The following is a 14364-nucleotide window of genomic DNA, read 5'->3' as shown; positions in this document are numbered from 1 at the left end:
GTAGTACTTTTACCGTCCTTAAGTATATAGTAGCCTATAGCAAGTGCAGAAAGTCATTAAGCTCACACACAAACAGCCTATAAGGGTGAATTATTTAAATACCAATATATAGTTCACTACAAATACGTTAAATATTGATGGTATAATAATTAAATGATGCACTCAATAGGAGTTTGAAATATTTTATAAAATTGAATAAATGCATCTTTTAAGTTTTATCTTGAACTGTAAAATCAATCATAGCAATGACTCAAGCGCATATTTAGCTGATTTATTTTAGCGAATTTTTTTAAACTGGCCTTTGTCATTTTTGAAACGGTATACATGGACGTTTGGTCCTCTTAGACAAACAACACTTTTCTTCGATTGTGAATGGATTATGTAGAGAAAACGAACAAAGTAGCCTACGCTCATATTATGGCAGTACAGTTGACCGGAAATGACTGAGCTGGCTTGACTAAACAAGGAAGTAATTCGTGCATAATGTCAATTATCGTGGTATTTTATCCCCGATTTTTACTTCTTTTAAACGCCGCGACTCTGCAACTGCGCATGCGCTTAAATTTTGTTCGAATTTCGGAGTAACGCACATGTAAACAAATCTGTGGATTGTATTGCTTATAGCCTAAAACAACATATTTTATAAAGCAAACAGAACGATTATACTCACCTAGCTCCAGTTATCGCGGTAGTTTTTACTTCTTTTAAACGCGTCGACTGGGCAACTGCGCATGCGCGGAAGTTTCGGATTTCGCAGTAACTCACATGTAAACAAATCTGCGGATCGTACTGCCTATAAACAAAACTTTAAAGATCTCAGACTTATTGGATTCATTCCGATTGACAATAATTAGTGTTTCAGAAAACGTCTTGTTTTTCCAATTTTCCTCTACAAATCGAAAAGAGGATAAACATGTTTTTTTTTTATTTTATTTTTTTTTATCAGAACTGTATGATGAAAGATATTTCCCCCTACGGCATCAACATCTTTAAGGAAAATCTGTGGTCTTGTTCGCCCTGCGGTAAATGCAGAGATGAGGTTTATTCCCAGAGAGGCCGAGCGCGTCCGTATCAAAGAGAAGAGACGAGCACGCGCTTTTATCGCGGTGTAAACAAGCCTCGCATCTGCGATCACCCCAGAGACCCGAGCAAGTGTTCAGATCAAGATGTTGCACAAGTAAGAGAATTATTGCACTCGCTTCCCCTGTGAGCGAATGAGGGATGGATGGAGGTTAAACTTGCTGACTTAAGAGAAAATCTGACTCACAAAAACACACTGATTTATACAGTAGATACCTACTAAATAGAGACATTGTTAGCAGCTTCTATTTGTTTTTTTAAATATTTTAAATTATGACAAAATATATTAATGTTTATTTATATATGTATATAAATATATTTATATATTAATATGCATATTGCATTATGAAATATGTTCCTTGCTGATTTTTATTTAAATTATGTGTTGTATGTTTTTTATCTAATGGGCAAAATGCATTTAAAGTTGATTTAAAAAATGTTTATTTTTAGTTTTTATACAAAAGTTAAAAATATACACTGCCAGTGTTTTTTTAAATGTTTTATAAAGATGTCTCTTCTGCTCACCAAGCCTGCATTCATTTGATTCAAAGTACAGCAAAAGCTGTAATATTGTGAAATATATTTGTTATTTAAAATAACATTTCTTTTATTTGAATATTTTTTTAATTTAATTTGTTTCTGTGATCAAAGCTGAATTTTCACCATCATTACTCCAGTCTTCAGTGTCACATGATCCTTTAGAAATCATTATAATTTGCTGTTCAAGAAACATTTATTATTATTATTATTACTTTTATCAATATTTTAAACGGTTGAGTAAATTTTTTTCAGGATTCTTTGATAAATAGTAAGATCCAAAGTTCAGCATTTATCGGAAATAAAAAGCTTTTGTAAATTTTAACACTATATCGTTCAAAATTTTGGAGTCATTCTACATTTTCTGAAAGAAATTATAGAAATTAATACTTTTATTTAGCAAGGATGCTTTAAATTGATGAAAAGTGATGATAGAGGTGTTATAAAAGATTTTGATTTCAGACAAATGCTGTTTTTCTAAGCTTTCTATTCATCAAACCTAAAAAATTCTACTCAGCTGTTTTCAACATAATAATAATAATAATAAAAAATGAGAATAAATCAGAATATTAGAATGATTTCTGAAGGATCATATGACACTCAAGACTGGAGTAATGATGCAGAAAATTCAGCTTTGAAATCACACAAATAAATTACATTTTAAAATATATTCAAATAGAAAACAGCTATTTTAAATAGTAAAAATATTTCAAAATTTTACAGTTTTTGCTGTACCTTAGATCAAATAAAAGCAGGCTTGGTGAGCAGAAAATACTTTTCTTACATTAAAACATTAAAAATCTTACTGTTTAAAAATTTGGAAACATATTTGTGACCCTGGACCACAAAACCAGTCTTAAGTCACTGGGGTATATTTGTAGCAATAGCCAAAAATACTTTGTATGGGTCAAAATTATTGATTTTTCTTTTATGCCAAAAATCATTAGGAAATTATGTAAAAATTATGTTCCATGAAGATTTTTTGTAAAATACCTACTGTAAATATATCAAAATGTAATTTTTGATTAGTAATATGCATTGTTAAGAACTTCAATTGGACAACTTTAAAGGTGATTTTCTCAGTATTTTGATTTTTTTACACCCTCAGATTCCAGATTTTCAAATAGATGTATCTCGGCCAAATATTGTCCTATCCAAACAAACCATACATCAATAGAAAGCTTAATTATTGAACTTTCATATGATGTATATATCTCAGATTTGTAAAATTTTACCTTATGACTGGTTTTGTGGTCCAGGGTCACATTTTAGCAATTTTTTTGGAATCTCTTCTATTCTATTTCACTTAAATTATATATATATATATATATATATATATATATATATATTTAATTTCTGGAGACATTTTCAGTCAAAAGGTAATTTGAGACTCTAGTTGAGTAAACACGCTTTACTTCTTTCTCAAGCAGCCGCACGTCCATCAATATGTTGTGGGCGGAGTCAGCGCAGGATCTGTCCAATCAGAGCTCTTTGCGCATCCTGCGGCTCCCTTATAAAGCTCGTTTTCGCATGTGATCCTCAGCCTTCAGTTCCTCCAGCTCGCAGGAGGGAGAAAGAACGGAGCCGTTCGCTCACGGAGGGTTTCGTACCGGTGTGTGTTTGGACTTGACGGGGGTGTGAACGGAACCGAGCCGCAGGAGACGCCAATGCGCGAGAACTCGAGGATCAATCCGACCCGCATCATCTAGAGGTGAGATTCACTGACCAACTGTAGGCTATATATAAGAGACCTCACTTGTTATAATTGAATTAAACCTTCATGCGTTTCAATTTTAATAGCAAGATAGCTTAGTCTCTGTCAAGTGCAATTTGTTGTGAAACAGCTGGTTTGGTGTTTTAATGTGTGGTGAACAGCTGGTTTAATCTGTGCACGTTTGAATAACAGCAATTTAATGTGTATATATTAGGAATGACAGTTTGTTTTCAGGAAAACAGATGTTTAATAGACTACATGTGTGTTGGAAAAACTGTAGATATTTTAGTCTTTAAAGCAGGGCATGTATGTTTTTATTCTGCATAGTCTGGGAAAATCAGCAGTTTTAAGTCTTTATATTTTTGAGAGAGCTTCGGTTTAGTTTAAGAATGCAAAAAAACAAAACAGTTTTTGCTTTTTCATCTTTATATTTGGTAGAAAAGCTGGTTTTGTTCATATTTGCCTATATGTGACCCTGGATCACAAAACCAGTCATAAGGTTAAATTTGACAAAACTGAGATTTATACATCATATGAAAGCTCAATAAATAAGCTTTCTATTGATGTATGGTTTGTTAGGATAGGACAATATTTGGCCGAGATACATCTATTTGAAATCAGAAATCTGAGGATGCAAAAAAATCTAAAAGACTGAGAAAATCACCTTTAAAGTTGTCCAAATTAGGTTCTTAACAATGCATATTACTAATCAAAAATTACATTTTGATAGGTTTACAGTAGGAATTTTACAAAAGATCTTCATGGAACATGATCTTTACTTAATTTCCTAATGATTTTTGGCATAAAAGAAAAATCAATAATTTTGACTCCTACAATGTATTTTTGGCTATTGCTACAAATATACCCCAGCGACTTAAGACTGGTTTTGTGGTCCAGGGTCACATATAAGAACAACAGTTTAGTCTGTTTTTGTTCTGGTGAACAGCTTGTTTAGTGTCTATATATATTTGAGGGCATTCATTTAGTTGGTTTTGTAACTGAAAAACAGCTTGTTTGGTACGTATGTTTCTGGAAGAAAGGCAGTTTAGTCTTAGCCTTCACATTTGGAAGAAAAGCTGGTTTCATTCATATTGTTTTGAAAATCTGCAATTTGAGGGTGCAAAAAATCTAAATTTTGAGAAAATTGCCTATAAAGGTGTCCAAATGAAGTTTTTAGCAATGCATATTACTAATCAAAAATTAAGTTTTGATATTTACGGTAGGAAGCATGTTACAAAATGTGAAATACAAAATAATAAATACAACATGTTCACGGAACATGATCTTTACTTAATATCCTAATTATTTTTGGCATAAAAAAATGATTATCTGTAGGTTTAGTCCATATTGCATTTGGGAGAAATGCTGGTGTAGTCTGTATTCTATAGACTGTATGTGTGTTGGAAAAACCGCCGATGGATATTTTAGTCTTTAATGAACGGCATGTATGTGTTTTTAATCTGCATAGTCTGGGAAAACCAGCAGTTTTAAGTCTTCATATTTTTAAGAGAGGCTCAGTTTAGTTTGTTAAGGACGCAAAAAAAGCAGATTTGTATGAATGTATTTAGTAAAAAAGCTGGCTTCGTTCATATTTGCGTATATAAGAACAACTGTTTAGTCTGTTTTTGTTCTGGAGAACAGCTTGTTTAGCGTCTATATGTTTGAGGGCATTCATTCAGTTGGTTTTGTAACTGAAAAACGGCTTGTTTAGTCCATATGTGTCCTTATAGCGTTCACATTTGGTAGAAAAAGCTGGTTTTATTCATTAGTCTTGAAAATCTGCAATCTGAGGGTGCAAAAATTCTAAATATTGAGAAAATCGCCTATAAAGTTTTTAGCAATGCATATTACTAATCAGAAATGAAGTTTTGATATTTACGGTATAGGAAATTTACTAAATATTTTCATGAAACATTATCTTTACTTAATATCCTAGTGATTTTTGGCATAAAAAATGATAATCTGTATGTTTGTGGCGAACAACAGTTTAGTCTATTTGCATTTGGGAGAAATGCTGGTATAGTCTGTGTTGGCTGTTTTTGTTTTTTTAACTGGAGAACAGTCAGTTTAATCCATATGTGTCTGGGGAAAAAAGGCAGTTTAGTCTATAGTCTTGCCATTTGGTAGAAAAGCTGGTTTCATTCATATTTGTCTTGAACATCTGAAATCTAAGGGTGCAAAAAACTAAATATTGAGAAAATCGCCTATGAAGTTGTCTAAATGAAGTTTTTAGCAATGCATATTACTAATCAGAAATGAAGTTTTGATATTTACGGAAGGAAATTTACAAAATATGTTCATGGAACATTATCTTTACGTAATATCCTAATGATTTTTGGCATAAAAAAATGATAATCTGTACGTGTTTGAGATAAGTCAGGTTTAGTCTGTGTGTTTGTGGCGAACAGTGTTAAGTCCATATTTTTGTCGAGAACAACAGTTTAGTCTTTGGGAGAAATGCTGGTGTAGTTTTTTTTTTTTTTTTAAACTGGAGAACAGTCTGTTTAGTCCATATGTGTCTGGAAAAAAGGTGTTTTTTAGGAAAGGTTGTTTAGTGTGTATTTGTGGTGAACAACCATTTTTAGCATGTTTGTGTTTGCAGAAATGTAGTTTAGTCCATTAATGTGTGGAGAACAATAGTTAATAGAACAGTAGTCTTTTTGCATTTGAAGAAATCCTGTAGTCTGCATATGTTTGATCTTCAGTTAAACTGGTTTAGTTGTTTGTTTTTAATGGTGAACAGTTGGTTTAGTCCATATGCGTTTGGAAGAAAGGCAGTTCATTCTGTATATTTATGGCAAACAACCAGTTAGTTGGTCTGTTTGAAAAAATGCTGTTTTCTCTATATATGTGTAGTCAAAAGCATTTGGGGAAGGTTGGTTTTGTTCATACAGTATGTGTCTGGAAGGTAGTTTAGTCTGGGAAAAGCACAGTTTAGTCTTTCCTAGTCAGTCTTTGTTTGAATGAGTTTGAAAAATCTGTGTCAAATGACAATTTTAGTGTGTTTGCAGAAATGTAGCCTGTTTTTGTAATCTGGAGAACTTGTTTCAATCCTCTGAGCATTTATGTTTGCAAAAATTGTGTTTTAGTCCATATTTGTGGAGAACAACACTTCAATCCATTTGCGTTCAGCAGCAATGCTGGTTTAGTCTGTATGTGTTTTAGAAAAACACCGTTTTAGTCTGTACATGTTTGAGAGCGTGAGTTTAGTTGGTATTTTTAACTATAACTTTTAACTCATATAGAAGAAAGGCAGTTTTTTGAGAGAAATGTGTTTTAGTTAATTTTTGACCAAACCAAATAGTTTTTAGTGTGTTTGAAGAACTTGGTCCATATATGGATAAAAACAACCATTTTAGTGTGTTTGGAGAAATGTAGTTTAGTCAGTAATTGTATTAAGAACAGCAGTTAAATCTATTTGGGTCTGGAAGAACCACTGATTTACTCTTTATATGTTTGGGAGTGTCACTTTAATTGGTATTTTAACTGGAAAACCATTTTAGTCCATATTTAAGTGGAAGAAATGCAGTTTAGCCCATGTATTTGAACCAAACTATGGTTTTTAGTGCCTTAATGTTTGAAAAAACGTAGTTTAGTCCATATATGTGTGAAAAATGACAAATTAAACCATTTGCATTTGGGAGAAATGCAGGTTTAGTTCATATTTATTTGAGAGTGTCACTTTAATTGGTATTTTAACTGGAAAACCGTTTTAGTCCATATTTAAGTGGAAGAAATGCAGTTTAGCCCATGTATTTGGACCAAACTATGGTTTTTAGTGCCTTAATGTTTGAAAAAACGTAGTTTAGTCCATATATGTGTGAAAAACAACAAATTAAACCATTTGCATTTGGGGAAAATGCAGGTTTAGTTCATATTTATTTGAGAGCGTCAGTTTAATTGGTATTTTAACTGGAAAACAGTTTGTTTAGTCCATATTTAAGTGAAAGAAATGCAATTTAGTCCATGTATTTGGACCTAACTATGGTTTTTAGTGCCTTAATGTTTGAAAAAATGTAGTTTAGTCCATATATGTTTCGAAAAAATGACAAATGAAACCATTTGCATTTGGGAGAAATGCAGGTTTAGTTCATATTTGTTTGAGAGCGTCAGTTTAATTGGTATTTTAACTGGAAAACCGTTTTAGTCCATATTTAAGTGGAAGAAATGCAGTTTAGCCCATGTATTTGAACCAAACTATGGTTTTTAGTACCTTAATGTTTGAAAAAACGTAGTTTAGTCCATATATGTGTGAAAAATGACAAGTTAAACCATTTGCATTTGGGAGAAATGCAGGTTTAGTTCATATTTATTTGAGAGTGTCACTTTAATTGGTATTTTAACTGGAAAACAGTTTGTTTAGTCCATATTTAAGTGGAAGAAATGCAGTTTAGTCCATGTATTTGGACCAAACTATGGTTTTTAGTGCCTTAATGTTTGAAAAAAATGTAGTTTAGTCCATATATGTTTGAAAAATGACAAATTAAATCATTTGCATTTGGGAGAAATGCAGGTTTAGTTCATATTTGTTTGAGAGCGTCAGTTTAATTGGTATTTTAACTGGAAAACCGTTTTAGTCCATATTTAAGTGGAAGAAATGCAGTTTAGCCCATGTATTTGAACCAAACTATGGTTTTTAGTACCTTAATGTTTGAAAAAACGTAGTTTAGTCCATATATGTGTGAAAAATGACAAGTTAAACCATTTGCATTTGGGAGAAATGCAGGTTTAGTTCATATTTATTTGAGAGTGTCACTTTAATTGGTATTTTAACTGGAAAACAGTTTGTTTAGTCCATATTTAAGTGGAAGAAATGCAGTTTAGTCCATGTATTTGGACCAAACTATGGTTTTTAGTGCCTTAATGTTTGAAAAAAATGTAGTTTAGTCCATATATGTGTGAAAAATGACAAATTAAATCATTTGCATTTGGGAGAAATGCAGGTTTAGTTCATATTTCTTTGAGAGCGTCAGTTTAATTGGTATTTTAACTGGAAAACAGTTGGTTTACTTCAACTTCTCAATATAGAAGGCAGTTTTGGGGAGAATTTGTCTTTTTTTTTCACACGTTAAGGCACTAAAAACCATATTTTGGTTCAAATATATGGACTAAACTGCCTTTCTTCCACTTAAATCTGAACTAAACTGTTGTTATTGGGTTTGTGTTTGCAGAAATGTAGTATAGTCTGTATATGTAGAGAACAGCATTTAAGTCCATTTGCATTTGGGAGAAAGACTGGTTTAGTCCACACATGTTTGGGAGCGTCCGTCCAGTTTTCCTCCAGCGCAGGACTGTAGTTGTGAAACTAGCGCGCACTGGATATTTGTGAGAACAGCAACCTAACTATGTTTTTTAGTGCCTTAATGTTTGAAAAAAACATAGTTTAGTCTATACATGTGTGGAAAACAACAAATTAAACCATTTGCATTTGGGGAAAATGCAGGTTTAGTTCATATTTATTTGAGAGTGTCACTTTAATTGGTATTTTAACTGGAAAACAGTTTGTTTAGTCCATATTTAAGTGGAAGAAATGCAGTTTAGTCCATGTATTTGAACCTAACTATGGTTTTTAGTGCCTTAATGTTTGAAAAAACGTAGTTTAGTCCATATATGTTTCAAAAAATGACAAATTAAACCATTTGCATTTGGGGGAAATGCAGGTTTAGTTCATATTTATTTGAGAGTGTCACTTTAATTGGTATTTTAACTGGAAAACCGTTTTAGTCCATATTTAAGTGGAAGAAATGCAGTTTAGTCCATGTATTTGAACCTAGCTATGGTTTTTAGTGCCTTAATGTTTGAAAAAACGTAGTTTTGTCCATATATGTGTGAAAAATGACAAATTAAACCATTTGCATTTGGGAGAAATGCAGGTTTAGTTCATATTTCTTTGAGAGCGTCAGTTTAATTGGTATTTTAACTGGAAAACCGTTGGTTTACTAAAACTTCTCAATATAGAAGGCAGTTTTTGGGAGAATTTGTCTTTTTTTCCACACGTTAAGGCACTAAAAACCATATTTTGGTTCAAATATATGGACTAAACTGCCTTTCTTCCACTTAAATCTGGACTAAACTGTTGTTATTGGGTTTGTGTTTGCAGAAATGTAGTATAGTCTGTATATGTAGAGAACAGCATTTAAGTCCATTTGCATTTGGGAGAAAGACTGGTTTAGTCCACACATGTTTGGGAGCATCCGTCCAGTTTTCCTCCAGCGCAGGACTGTAGTTGTGAAACTAGCGCGCACTGGATATTTGTGAGAACAGCAACCTAACTATGGTTTTTAGTGCCTTAATGTTTGAAAAAAACATAGTTTAGTCTATATATGTGTGAAAAATGACAATTAAACCATTTGCATTTGGGAGAAATGCAGGTTTAGTTCATATTCATTTGAGAGTGTCACTTTAATTGGTATTTTAACTGGAAAACCGTTTTAGTCCATATTTAAGTGGAAGAAAGGCAGTTTAGTCCATGTATTTGAACCAAACTATGGTTTTTAGTGCCTTAATGTTTGAAAAAACATAGTTTAGTCCATATATGTGTGGAAAACAACAAATTAAACCATTTGCATTTGGGGGAAATGCAGGTTTAGTTCATATTTGTTTGAGAGCGTCAGTTTAATTGGTATTTTAACTGGAAAACAGTTGGTTTACTAAAACTTCTCAATATAGAAGGCAGTTTTTGGGAGAATTTGTCGTTTTTTTCACACGTTAAGGCACTAAAAATGCTATTTTGGTTCAAATATATGGACTAAACTGCCTTTCTTCCACTTAAATCTGGACTAAACTGTTTTTATTGGGTTTGTGTTTGCAGAAATGTAGTATAGTCTGTATATGTAGAGAACAGCATTTAAGTCCATTTGCATTTGGGAGAAAGACTGGTTTAGTCCACACATGTTTGGGAGCGTCCGTCCAGTTTTCCTCCAGCGCAGGACTGTAGTTGTGAAACTAGCGCGCACTGGATATTTGTGAGAACAGCAACCTAACTATGGTTTTTAGTGCCTTAATGTTTGGAAAAAAACATAGTTTAGTCTATACATGTGTGGAAAACAACAAATTAAACCATTTGCATTTGGGGAAAATGCAGGTTTAGTTCATATTTATTTGAGAGTGTCACTTTAATTGGTATTTTAACTGGAAAACAGTTTGTTTAGTCCATATTTAAGTGGAAGAAATGCAGTTTAGTCCATGTATTTGGACCAAACTATGGTTTTTAGTGCCTTAATGTTTGAAAAAACGTAGTTTAGTCCATATATGTTTGAAAAATGACAAATTAAATCATTTGCATTTGGGAGAAATGCCGGTTTAGTTCATATTTCTTTGAGAGCGTCACTTTAATTGGTATTTCAACTGGAAAACAGTTGGTTTACTTCAACTTCTCAATATAGAAGGCAGTTTTTGGGAGAATTTGTCTTTTTTTTCACACGTTAAGGCACTAAAAGCCATATTTTGGTTCAAATATATGGACTAAACTGCCTTTCTTCCACTTAAATCTGGACTAAACTGTTTTTATTGGGTTTGTGTTTGCAGAAATGTAATATAGTCTGTATATGTAGAGAAGAGCATTTAAGTCCATTTGCATTTGGGAGAAAGACTGGTTTAGTCCACACATGTTTGGGAGCATCCGTCCAGTTTTCCTCCAGCGCAGGACTGTAGTTGTGAAACTAGCGCGCACTGGATATTTGTGAGAACAGCAGGAGAGGAAGAGAGATGGAGAGAAGGCTCCGCAAGCTCTTCTGCCATCTCTTAGCATTCGTGCGGCTCAAATCCGTTCATGGTTTGCGTTTGGCCACCTAATTACCCGGAGCATGGGTTGCGCCGCCTCCAGAACGCCAGTAGGTGAGAATCGCACGCTCCGTTTTCCTCCGAGCATGAAAGCAGCTCGCAGCAGAAACCCGAGTCCGACTGCAGCCCACACACACTTCTGACGGAGAGACGGAGACGTGCACAAACTGCAGGGTTTGCGAGTGCATGGATGCATTGGCATTGCAGTGCTTTTCAATGATCAGGCCAGATTTGCACGCTTCAGAGTCACTGCTTCTGCATGCATCTGCATTAACCCTGCTTCAGCGCTCGTTCATCACATGCTGAATGCTCGGCTCAGGTTACAATGGTCTGGGTTGTGCGTGCAATGGAGGCGATGCAGTCGTTCTGCATGTACAGTATGCAGTAAACAGCAGATCTCGTGCGTTTCGCCCTTGTCCCTGTCTTCATTTACAGCATGTCAATGACAATTACTGCCGTATCATCTGGTGACTGCGTCAGAGGGTGTTTCTGAACAAACAGATTTGAGCTTTTGATTTAATTTACGAAGGTCATATTAAAATGATTTGGATTTGGAAACTTTTTACAATGCATTGCTTCTTTTGAAAAAAAAAAAATATTGATTTTTATAGCATCTTCAAGATTATGGCATTCAGTTTTAAATATAAAAATCTGTCTTAAAAATAATTGGTAAACTTTTGAAACTTTGAAAGAGTAAATCATTTCAAAGCTTGTGTTGGAAAATATTTATCCTGTTTATTTTTATTTTTTTTAAATAACTTTTGATCAGTGTTAAAAATATGGTAACACTTTACAGTAATATCCTGTTAACTAAAATTAGTTTAGCTAACATCAACTAACAATGAGCAAGACATTTGTTATTTATTAATCTTTATTAATGTTATTAGTTTCCCTCTTAAAGTGTATAAAGCACTTATAATTATATCACAGATGCAATTTATATTGTATGTAATTATTTTATTAAATTAATAAATTTTAATAAAACTATTATTATTTTTGGTTCACATTAACCCAGGTAAATTAAATGATAGATAAAAATATATAATTAAATATATAATAAATATTTTATTAATTGTAATCATTTATCTTACAGCTGTAATTATATTATTATTATTTTAATGATTTATATTTAATATCTTGTGCTTGATTAAGACATTCATATTTATCTTTTTTTAATTGTTTTTTTAATCACTTTTGATCAATATGGAAAATATGGCAATGCTTTAAGTGTCAGCAAAATCACTATATAAATAATAAATTATTTATTTTTTAATAAATGCAATTAATTTTAATAAAAATTATGCATTATATTCTAGTTCACATTAGCCCAGTTCAATTAAATACTATTAAATAATAAAATGTAATTAAATATATAATAAATATTGTATTACTTGTAATTATTTGCTTAATTTTTATTGTTTAATATTTATTTATTTGTTTATTCTTTTTTAGTTTATTCTTTTTATTACTTCTTTTTTAGTTATTAATTCTTTATTCTTTTTATTTATTGTTTTTTTTATTTAAACATATTACAGATGCAATTATATTTTAAGCCATAAATATAATTAATTTTTTATGATTTATATTTAGTGTGTGTATATATATCAGATGCAACTTTTGATTTTAATAATGTATTAGTAAATGTTTAAATTAGCATTAACTAACATTGATAATTTTTTTAGAAGTAATTTCCATTGTTAATGTCAAGTAATTTTAACCTTATTATAAAACGTTACCAAAAATATCAATGCATTATTTCCAGTCAAGCTGTATTAAGAATTAAGAAAATATATACTATGAAATGCATGGTATTATATTGACCTGACATTTTATTCCAGAGATGTTTCAAATCATTGCAATTAAATGTAATATGTAAATATTGTACTCCTTTTTTTTTTTTTTTTTTTTTTTTTGTGACATTCTTATAAAAAAATTTGCATGACATTCCTGAGAAAAATTACAAATTTCCTGACTAGAGATATAAAAACAAAGGGAACAATTCCAGAAAGTGTCCATATTCATAGAGACACCCGTATGCATCCTATATAATACATGATCTGGACCACCTTGACATTGACGTTCATTTAATTTGAGCACTTTTGTCCATCGTGATGAGCATCCAGGTCTTTCCTCATGTTCTGAACATGAAGTGAGTACGGAAAAAACTAAATCCAACGCCTTTCCACTCCGAGAGTCCCGAACAAATGACCTCAGATTTATTTTCACCACGCAAATCGTTTTTTAATCTGCTGCTGTAATTATTAATGACGTATCAGGACACCGGAGCTCAAACCCGCACGCACCATTACCCCTGCGTCGCACACGGAGCGTGAGGCTTGTCCTGTTAATTGGCCATAAACGTGCCGGTTAAGGTTGACATCCGTCGGGGCGAGAACTGATCACCTTTCTTTTGTTTTGCTGTTTTTCTAAGGAATACACGGCACTTATAATGAAGGTTGTTTATTGGTGAAGAAACTTTAACGTTTATTGAACATTTCCAGGTTTTTATTGGTGTAAAATGTTCTTTAGATGATTAAATTGAAAAAAGAAAAATAATGGTTCTAATAAATAATGGTAACTTAATTTCTTTGGAGAGCCAAAAGTTTTTTTTATTATTATTATTGTTTTTTTGTTTTTATTGCATCACTTCCAAAATACCCTTTTGGCAGCTTTATTATTAGAGTCAAAAGATACTATTTATTTATTATTATTATTTTGTCAATGCAAAAATTGCATTTTACATAGATAAAAAAATAAAATAAAAAAATTACATAATTTAAGTTACATAATTTCTTAAACTTTTTCTATAAGATATAGATTTTCTTAAATACATTAATAAAAAAATTATTGAAAAATTAAATATAATTTAATTAATAAATTATTTATTAATCTTTTTCTACAAGACATTGATATTTTTTCATTCATTATTTATTTTTTAAATATTCTTTTTATATACATATAAAAATGGTTACATATAATTTCCTAAATCAATGTCTTATAGAAAAAGATTTTTAAACATGAAGTTTTTTTAATAATAATAATAATAATAATAATAATAATAAAATATTTTATATTTATGTCGTTTGTTTATTTATATAACATCCCATAGCAATCAGTTATTTTAAAACTAAAATTAAGATTTCATTTTTTTTACCAACCCATACAATGTATAATAATCATAATACTTTTTTGATAATTACAATTAAATGTATATAAAAAATTGATAAATATATTATTTCCTAATCTTTTCC

General features: G+C 31.5%; 1 protein-coding gene across 1 annotated transcript in view; it reads left to right on the top strand.

Annotated features, from left to right (window-relative positions):
• Positions 1-3164: 3164 nt before the first annotated feature.
• fam131ab (family with sequence similarity 131 member Ab) overlaps positions 3165-14364 on the top strand; it is a 32373-nt gene continuing 21173 nt past the window's right edge. Inside the window, exon 1 of the mRNA XM_073817575.1 lies at positions 3165-3328. The gene's annotated coding sequence lies outside the window, so the exon portion shown is untranslated. The remainder of the gene's footprint in view (positions 3329-14364) is intronic.

Source organism: Garra rufa, chromosome 14, assembly GCF_049309525.1.
Source record: "Garra rufa chromosome 14, GarRuf1.0, whole genome shotgun sequence".
Classification (NCBI taxonomy): Eukaryota; Metazoa; Chordata; class Actinopteri; order Cypriniformes; family Cyprinidae; genus Garra; species Garra rufa.
Note: the sequence above shows the minus strand (reverse complement) of the source record. Positions and strands in the feature narration are given on the sequence as shown.